This window comes from Puma concolor, chromosome B1 (assembly GCF_028749965.1).
Source record: "Puma concolor isolate L17-30 chromosome B1, mPumCon1.1.hap2, whole genome shotgun sequence".
Classification (NCBI taxonomy): Eukaryota; Metazoa; Chordata; class Mammalia; order Carnivora; family Felidae; genus Puma; species Puma concolor.
Genome location: NC_141670.1, coordinates 146,349,803 through 146,360,056, shown reverse-complemented (window position 1 = coordinate 146,360,056; position 10,254 = coordinate 146,349,803). Strand labels below are relative to the sequence as shown.

Below are 10,254 nucleotides of genomic sequence, written 5' to 3'. Positions count from 1 at the left end.
ATCGTGGGAAATAAAAAATAAACATGCTTTTTGAATATATCCCAAGAGTCCTGCCTATTCAAGATACCAGTTACACAAGTATTTCTTTTTGTGATTAAAAACCAGCCACTATTACATTTTTAATATCAATTTAATGAATATTTTCATATTTCTTTTAAATCCTAATTAAACACATTGTCTGTTATACCACCTAATAATGTCTTTTATATGTGGACTTAGGTGATAAATTCTGCAAAGAATAATTTGATCCTCCTAAAGTTAGATTTTCCAGAAAATATATATATTTTACAATAAAAATTAGATTAACTTTTTTCCAACTGATACTTATCGCCAACCTACCACATAGATGGTAGCTGGATGTGTGCTCATGATAACAAAGTGGACCCTTCTCCTGCTGGCTGGAGTCACTGACTGGTATAGGAGACAGTTACCACATAAAAAATACGAAATTATATATTTTGGTAAGGATTATAAGGGAAAGTATTATGTGAGAATATAACAGAGGATGGCAATTTAGATCAGTAAGTTTAGGAACTGTCCCTCTGAGGAAGTGACAATTAAGCCTAGACCCGGAGGAGGAAGAATTGATTAGCTCTATAGAGAGCAGGAGGAAAGCATCCTGGCAGACAGAAAGCATGCCTCATCAAGAGGTGGGAAAGTCCTTGGTATGTTGAAGAAAATGTGGCGATGGGTAGCGTGAAAGGCAAGTGCTGGAGAAGCAATCTGGGGAAATAGTGATTATGCAGGGCTTTGTAGGACACATTAAGAATTTTGAAATGTAATTGTACTGGGGCGCCTGTGTGGCTCAGTCGGGTTAGCATCCGACTTCAGCTCAGCTCATGATTTCATGGTTCATGAGTTCGAGCCCCACGTCAGGCTCACTGCTGTCAGTGTGCAGCCTGATTCAGAACCTCTGTCCCCCTCTCTTTCTGCTCCTAACTGTTCACGCGCTCTCTCTCTCTCAAAAATAAATTTTAAAAAATTAAAAAAAAAAAGACTTGTGGATTGTATCATAAGTTCAGTGGGAAACCATGAAAGGATTTTAATAAGGGAAAAGACATAGTTTTGTGTATGATTTTTAAGTGTATTAATTTATTTTGAGACAGAGAGAGAGAGAGAGAAAGAGAGAGAGAGAGATGGGGGGGAGGGGCAGAGAAAGAAGAAGAAACAATCCCAAGCAGGCTCCATGCTGTCAATGCAGAACCGGTTGTGGGGCTTGAACTCATGAACCATGAGATCATGACCTGAGCGAAGTCAGATGCTTAACCAACTGAGCCAGCCAGGTGCCCCGGTTTTATGTATGACTTTTAAGTGCTCATGTTGGCTGCAGCATAGGGGACGGATTCAAGGTGGGCCAGAATAAGAGGGAAGACCCCTGGATGGCTAGTGCAAGGCTCCAGGAAGGCAACGGTGGCTGGTGGGGTGGAGAGGACTGGTGGGTTTGAGTTTTAGTTGGCCAGGCTAAGTGGCGCGTTGGATATGGAGAGTGAGTGGCAGGAAGGAGACACTGAGGGTGACTCCCAACCTATAAAGGTTTTTGTGTCCCCTTCACTGCCCTCAGCCCTCATCCACCTCTCAACGCATCCTCACCTCCAACCTGTCATCCACGTGGCACTTGTGTTCAGCAAAAATGCTGTGACACAAAAGGACAGCCTCTTCTTCCTTCCCTGGAGTTTGGTCAGACATCTGACATCCGCACTGAGAAAGTGGAAAACCGAAGGAGAAAGCACAGACCATGTGACCAAAAACACTGATAAGGAACTTAACCATTTGGCTTATGACAAGTTGACAAGCCACAACTCCAGGCCCTAATGACAGCCTGTATCAACGCATATTCTTTTTGACAACTGCATTTACAACAAAAATTCATCACCCAAATATTAACATAATATTAAATTTTAAATCATATTTAAAAATTAAATGCTAATGATTCTAATTTATCACGCAAACATTAAATAATAATGATAGCCATTTGTCCTAGAAACATAATGGTCTCTAGCTTTAACTATTTCTAAAGTTATTCTGCCCATTCTATCACTGTTCTCTGGTCCAAACTCAGATGATGCCCTAGTGCCAGAAATTGCACCAACCCATAAATCAGACAGACAAGTACAACAGACTGTCTTTGTAATGGGTTCTGAAGTATGCCAGAGAAGCCTGTATTATAGCTAGAGTAAACTTTAAATTGCTGTTTTAAAAGAGAAAACAAAGCGGGGAAAATGACTCCTGGGTATCTGGCAGAAGCAACCAGGAGGAAAGATGGAGTTAGCATTTACTAAGCACCAACCAAAAGGGGGCTGATTAAAAAGGGATAAGCAAGTTTCAAACAAGTTGAGTTTGAGACGCTTCGTGAGATGCCTGGGTGGGGCGATCAAGTTGGCATCTGTACATAAGGAGCTGAAATTTGGAATAAAGATCCAAGCTGGAGATAGAAAACAAGTTGAAACTGTGGGAATGTAATTTACATGTAAAACCTTGTTAGAGTACACAATTTCCAAACAAAGTAAGGGTAGAGTGAATCAAAAGAAAGCCCAGGTCTCAATCCCGGGGAACTCATACACTGAGAAGCAGAGCTGAGAGAAGGTGCAGAAGACAATGAGTGGTGGTGACTGACAGATGAAAAACAGGATTGGTGGTGTCATGATATCCAACAAGAAAACAATTTGCTCCCCATTTGTTTTTAGGTTCTCAATTGTGGTAGCTAACTCGCCCCTCATTTGGCATGTTCTGGGTACTAATCTTTCTCCACTTTCTGCTACCCTATAAATATTCATGCTGCACTAACTGCTCACTCTCAGGTTGTGTTGCAGGCAAGGTGAATTATGTTGGGCCTTTGTTCTGGAAAACAAATGAAGGTAAGACCCAAGGGGCTGCCAGGTGGTCTAAGAGAAAACTTATAGTCATAAAATCTGCTTTCAAATAGCCTCCATACACAGACCCCAAAATATAACCTTCTCCTTGATTGAGGAGTTGATGCAGGAAAAGGACTAAAAGAGAGATGTTAGAAAACAAAGAATAAAATATAAGAAAAAGAGAGAGAGAGAAAATTGCTTTAGAGGGATATCTCTTCTACCATATTTTCATCATTAAAATCTCCACCAGGTTTTTAAATCTTTAGGTACAGCAATGGCTAATTTGGAAAATAATGATCACGGTCGCATCACTATGCTGTACAACTGGAACTAAGGTAACATTGTGTGTCAACTACACTTTAATTAAAAAATAAAAATAATGATCTCAATTTGGCAAACAACCTAAGGTCAGTGAAGGAATTTAGAAGGCCTCCACTTGCTGCAGGGAAACTTAGAAAAGGGGAAACTATCAGTTCAAGATTCCCCTTTGCTTTAAAAAGAAAACTAAACTAGGTGCTTTGGTGGCTCACTCTGTTGAGTGTCCTACTCTTGATCTCAGCTCAGGTCATCATCTCACAGATGTGGGATCAAGCCCTGCATCAGGCTCTGTGCTGAGCATGGAGCCTGCTTGAGAGTCTCTCTCTCTCTTTCTGCCCCTCCCCTGCTTTAGCGTGCTCTCTCTCTCTCTCTCTCTGAGAAAAAGAGAGAGACAGAGAGAGGGAGAGAACTAGACCATTCAAATCATTTCCAGAAAGGCCTTAAATTTTTTCCAAAGGCAAGCAAAATTGTACTGACTTGAATGTTTAAGTGATATTCTTGTAGTTAGTATGCTGACAACAGGTCAAAGATATTGTACAGTTGAATTATGATGTGAAATATGCATCATTAATAATTGTTGGAAGCTTATATGCACAATATTTATATACATTTCATACTCAAGAAAGTAATTTCAATTATTTTAGATGTCTTTATTGTTATATTTTTTTCTTTTTGACATCAAAGATTATATCTATGGTTTATTTCATTGTACATCTTAAATCAGGAATTCAACTCCAGATTATAACACTGTTGCTCTTAAAAAAAAAAAAAAAAAAAGCAGTTAATAATATGGACTTTAGGATTAGCTCTATACTTGGGACTAGTTTCTACAACTCACTAGATAGATGATGCTGAGCCAGTTACCCAGCCTCTCTAAGCCTTAAAATCTGCATCTGTAAAATGGGTATGTAAAATAGTACCTCATGGAACTGTTTCAAGGATCAAATGAGGAAAAGCATACGACACACTCCGCTACTTAATTTATGTTCCTAATCACAACTTTTTACTGCCTTTCTAGTATATGCCTTTATAAAATGATCCTTTGTGCAAAAGTGATACATTCCCTTGGAGACCTCACATTGCATTGGGCAAGAAAGTAGGGCGTACATTATTGTCATCGCTCATATCAAATAGAGTTCTGATATTAATCATTGGAGGATATATTGGAAAAGCACTGGTTATTCAGGTAAAGTAAATCCTTCAGATTTCTGGGTAGGAACATGAGCAAAAAGAAAGTTAACATGGTGTTGATAGTCACTCTGAAGGCCAAGAACACTCTCCCCTCCCCAGCTTTGCATTACTGGACATGGAGAAAAAGTATGCCCTCCTTTCTTTTCCTTTTTTTAAATATTTTTAGTCAGTAACATATCTTTGAAAGGTGATAGAGGAAGCCCTGAGCAGCACAAGAGAGTATATATGGGCATCATTATTGGAATGTGATGATAGCAAATATATGGCCATATACATAGACTAGGAAAAAGAAAAAAAAAGATAATTCAGTTTATGTCCAGGAGTTTTAGCAAAAAATCTGAACATTTTACTAGTTTAGTTTTAAAGACGAGTAAGTTAAGACTCAAAAAGATTAAGCAACCTTTTGCAAGACATTTAATCAGTAAGCAATATAATTGACATTTCTGCCTAAGTATTTCTCATCTTGGCACAAGGAAGGAGACCCCCCCCCCCAATTCTTCACCATCCCTTTAGCCACATCCTTTGTATGTAACTTCATAGATCCTCCCATTATGTGGATGAAGTATATTTTCCCACCCCTTCCCATTGGGTTCAGCCATATGACTTGTGCCCAATAGAGCAAAAGGGAAGTAACTATACACCAAGCTCCTCAGAGGCTTTGCTTATTTACCACTTTCTTTGTTGGACCTCCATGAGTAGTACATATCCAGCCTCACTGGTCCCAAGAGGAGGACAAGATACACATAGAGCAGAGTCCAGCCAAGCCTAATCTCCCACCCAACCCAGAGTTGGTTTGTAGACATAGGAGCTACAATATTAAATGATTGTCATTGCTGGCCACTGAACTTGGAGGTCATTTGTTTTGCAGCAATAGCTACCCAATGCAAATGCTACCAACAGACTGAGCTTGACATTATTCATGTCACTCTCATGAAAAAGTTGTTCTGTAGTTACAAGGATGGTAACACAGAAGATCAACTACAAATGCCATCTTTGAGAAAGTTATTAAAGGTATTGCTGAAAAGTCAAAAAGGTTCAGTGGGATTTTTGATGCCTTATACACAAAGAGAAGAAAATCTGTTTCTGATTTTCCCGGACTGAGGCGTACTGTCTGCTCCATCAGCACTTCCAAAGTCCAACCAGCCCACTCACGGATGGCTTTCCTGAAAGTTCCATCTTTTATTTTATCTTCCTCTGAGCCACTTATGACTTTCAATTCCAATTTTCTGAAGCAGCTTAGGTCTTCATTATTTATGGGAGCCTGTTATTTATGAAGCAGTCTCTTGAACATAGATGTCACCTCCAAAGTATTAAATAATAATTGTGGTAGCTTTCCATCAGTAGCATTCTGAGCCAGATGCAAAGCTATTTATTCAAAGTGAAGCCTATGTCATTAATCAACAAGTCCCCAAATGACTGTCTCCTTCTATGTTCACCCTTCTCTATCATCCCTTGTGTAGTCTACTTTTTTAGGTTTACGATAAAACTGCAGTGAAAAATTAGGATAATAATCTCTGGGGGGATAAAAAGTACTGGTGCTCTTCCTTAGAAAAACTACCACTGTAAGATGGTAAATAGTTAATCATCAGGTGTATGATTATTTTTCTTAATTTAGCTTGCTATGCAAATTTCCATATATGTATGTAGATAAATGCATTGATTTGTTTTGCTATTCCTAATAGATTGTGAGATTCTTAAGGATAAGACTATGTATGACTTCTCCCTCTCTTGTGGCCCTAGTGTCTATCAGTGCCATGAACATAATAGATGTTCAATGAACATTTGGTAAATGAATGAACAAATCCTCACTCTGTATTGCTCAATGTTCTTACAGAAGCAATTCTCTTCAGTCATGCTTACCAAGTGAAATACTCTGCAAAAGCACGGTGCCGGACTCACAGGGGCTGCTATGTTTGTTAAATACATTTCTTACCCTCAGGGCAGCACTCTCAGAGAGGTAAGGGCCAACAGCTGTGTTAAAATTACTAACCTTCAGGCAGAAGTACCAGAAAATATTCCTTTCCATGTGTCCCCATTAGCTGCAAAATTAGCAACTCTCTGATGGTGCAGAAGTCCCTTCTTTTACCACCATTTTCTCTCCCTCCTTTGCCCTAATCCGCCTCTTGATCATACACAAAAATCAGGAGTTGTTTGGATAATATTTATGTATATAACTTTTTCACTCAACAATTTGGCTCTGAGGGTGATCCTCACAAAATAAATGAAGAAAACCAACGTGAGTTCTCTCTGGATCACTGTTACCTATGTCTATGTATGTTCTTAGGTCCATCTAAAAGAGTGACTCCTGAAGGCCCTTTCAGGCACCCTTTGCTAGGACAGCTTCAGTCACCTCCTGCTCTCACTCTTTCTGGCTACCCTCATTCTGTTCGATGTCCCATATTGCACCAGAGTGATCGTTCTAAAATGCACTTATTCCTCTGTTTGAGAACTAAAGTAGATCACATTTCCAAGAGCAGTGGTTGTTAACTTTTTATGGAGGACTCTTCCTGCCCCACCAAAATATCCATGTGCATAAATCCACTAACCATCACATGCAATTTTAGATGTTCCTTGGATCCCAGGATTAAGACCTTGGAGCCCAGGGAGATAGTTCTGCTCCTACACAGAACATCCAAGGTCCTCCACAGTCTTCCCAAACTATGTTTCTAAGCCATCACATCTTCCCGAATTCTCCTGACAAAATTCCAGATAGATTTATCACCAGAATGCCTTTCCATTTACATTTCCCAGTTAGGAAACTGAAGTCAGAAGCTCTGGATTCCAAGTAGCTAAGGGACTTCATAAATCACACTCTGAAGTTCACTTTCCACATGCAAAAACTGTCAGAGCTGGTTTAGATCTGCATTTCCCAGAGTGTGATACACAAACCACTGGTTTTAGATGATACACGGTTACTTTTTATTAGAAGAATTGTGTGTTTGCAGAGAGCAGATTAGTGTTTTCCAGAGGTGGGGTTTGGGTGGGGGGGGGTGTGTGAAAGAAACAGGAGAAAGAGGTCTAAAGGTACAAACCTCCAGTTATAAAATCAGTTAAGTCATGAGGATACAATGTATATAGCATGGTGACTATAGTTAATAATCCTGTATTATATATTGAAAGCTTCCAAGAGAGTAGATCTTTAAAGTTCTCATCACAAGGGAAAAAAGTAGGTAACTATGTGTAGTGATGGATGTTAACTAGACATATTCTGGTAATCATTTCATAACACAAACATATCAAATATATTATTATGTTGTATACCTGAAACTAATATAAGGTTATCTGACAATTATAGCACAATATAAAATTTAAAAATTATTTCAAAAAGAATAGTGCATTTATTTTAATGCAATTTGGGGACATACATTTATTTATAAATTCTGTATTTTTAAATTTGTAATATAAATTTAATGTCATATCTAAACTACAATGTACAGATATTATTACACAGGACAAAAATAAGTGTTAAAAATAAGTTTATCTGAAATCTATTTAAATACATACAAAATACATAATAGGTGATATAAAGACACTGCACAAATTAACAAGATCATAGGCAAATCTGAAGATTGAGGGGCACTGGACCAATTGATCTCCAAAGCTCATCTCAGTTATCAGCCATGATAGTTCCTTAGACCCTTCAAAGAGAACTTGGCCCCAGAGCTGAACATAAGCTACTCTCTCCAAACCAATAAGGAAGATCAAAGAGCTGCCTGTTTATTCTCAACAAGGAAAAAGGGTGAATTAAAACAACAACAACAACAACAACAAGCAAGACATTTTCCATTTTTAGATGGAGTCAAAGTGATTTTACATGAGTTGCCCAAAATCTATCAGAAGAGTATTTCCGGGAACAGAACACAGATCTTGCTCCCTTGGGACTGACATGGACAGTTTTGTTGGGACCAACCAATGGCAGAGTTATGACTCAAAACATAAATGAGCACAAATTTCTTTCTTAATGACTAACATATACACATTCAGATTCAGATAGAAACTGCAGCTGCTCCCTCCAACTACTCCAAGTTTGATGAACAGATGGCAGGCTTCCTCTGGGAATGGAAAGATTTAGGGCTGCCTCATAGATAGAAATTGCATAGAGTTAGAACAACAGGAGCAGTGGGTGTTAGAACTACAAATGCATTTAAGAACTATGACAAAAATGGTCTGGGTCCTATGTGCTGTACATTATTCATGGCTATGGCTGTTTTATATTTAAAATATTGATGATTCAGAGGCCAAGAACCATCCCACCTGTATATACATACATACATACATACACACATACATACATAATGACTACCGCACCCAAACAGATGAAAGTTTCTTCTGGATTATATTTCCCCCCCTAATTTAAACATAATCATCCTAACATCTTCATCTTTACATAAAACCAGGTTCTAGGAACTGGAAGCTGTTTCCTTCTTCAATGGCAGCCTAAACAATTGTTTTGTTATATGATGTTATCCAATAATGTAAAATCGAACCAAAGAGAGAAAGAGAGAATTGCTGTTTTATAGGCATAGAGTTTCAGTTTTCAAGGATGAAAAAGTTCTGGAAATCTGTTGCACAACAATACAAATGTACTCAACACTACTGAATTGTACACTTAAAAATCATGTTAATTTTTTAAAGATCACGCAAACTAGGAAGTGTTGGATGTAAATTCTGAAGAACCTCTAACAATTGTGGATTGAATTAAACCCTGAAAGAGCAAAAGAAAGGGAAGCAAAGAAAGTATGTGGTGTACATTTAAAGATGCCTCTAGGGGCGCCTGGGTGGCGCAGTCGGTTAAGCGTCCGACTTCAGCCAGGTCACGATCTCGCGGTCCGTGAGTTCGAGCCCCGCGTCGGGCTCTGGGCTAATGGCTCAGAGCCTGGAGCCTGTTTCCGATTCTGTGTCTCCCTCTCTCTCTGCCCCTCCCCTGTTCATGCTCTGTCTCTCTCTGTCCCAAATATAAATAAACGTTGAAAAAACAATAAAAAAAATAAAATAAAATAAAATAAAGATGCCTCTAGCTAATGCCCCTTAGAGAGAAGCCCATTGAGAGAAACATAAGGCAGCTAATGCTTAGCAATGAGTAATAGAAATTGTCAGGAGAAACAAAGGAACCCCTTTCAAGGGATGTAAAGAATCACATACCAAGAAAGGCTACTTATATGAGAGGATGGCTTTGATAGTAAAATATGGACCAGATGATAGTAGCCTTAGTGGAGGGATAATGAACAAGGTGGAAAGGTACAAATGAGGTCATTTAACCACAAGTTCGATGATAGCACCAAGGGCTCATCCCTTCTAGCCCTTACTATCTCCTTCCTCTTCACCCAATTCCTTATCATTTGTAGTTCTCATTTCTAAGAAAAAAACCAAGGCATAATTGTTAATGAGTTGAGAGTCAGAAACCTTAGATTCTGGCCTTTTCAACTGTGATTAACCAGTGGTTCCCTTTGACAGCTCTTTCTCTCCATCTCCTCATCTCTGAAGTGAGAGCCGGACACCCGTGGGTCTAGAATCTCTTCCTGCATCAATAGGCACTCACTGGCAAGATGAAGAACATTAGCAAAGCTTGTTGTAATATTCGGTTCTCTGCCTCATCCCCTCTACCTGAATAACATGCCACCTGACACTTCGTAGGGAAGAGATCCTGAAATTATACCTGGGGGGGAGATGGACCTATTAAGTGTTGCCTGGGTTTTAGGCATTGAGAAAAAAATGAAGTTTGGAAAATAATATAGCTTAAATACTATAGATAACCTGGTGAAAAGGGAGCAATAGAAAAAATGTAGACACCTCAGTACAAAGAACTCTTAAAACTCAATAGTAAGAAAACAAAAAACCCAATTTAAAAAAAAAAGGACTCAAAGACTTTAGCAGATGCCTCACCATAAAAGAC

General features: G+C 38.8%; 1 pseudogene; it reads left to right on the top strand.

The window, feature by feature from the left end:
- Nucleotides 1-1,777: 1,777 nt before the first annotated feature.
- On the top strand, nt 1,778-2,131 carry LOC147581923 (ubiquitin-conjugating enzyme E2 D4 pseudogene; annotated as a pseudogene).
- Nucleotides 2,132-10,254: the final 8,123 nt, after the last annotated feature.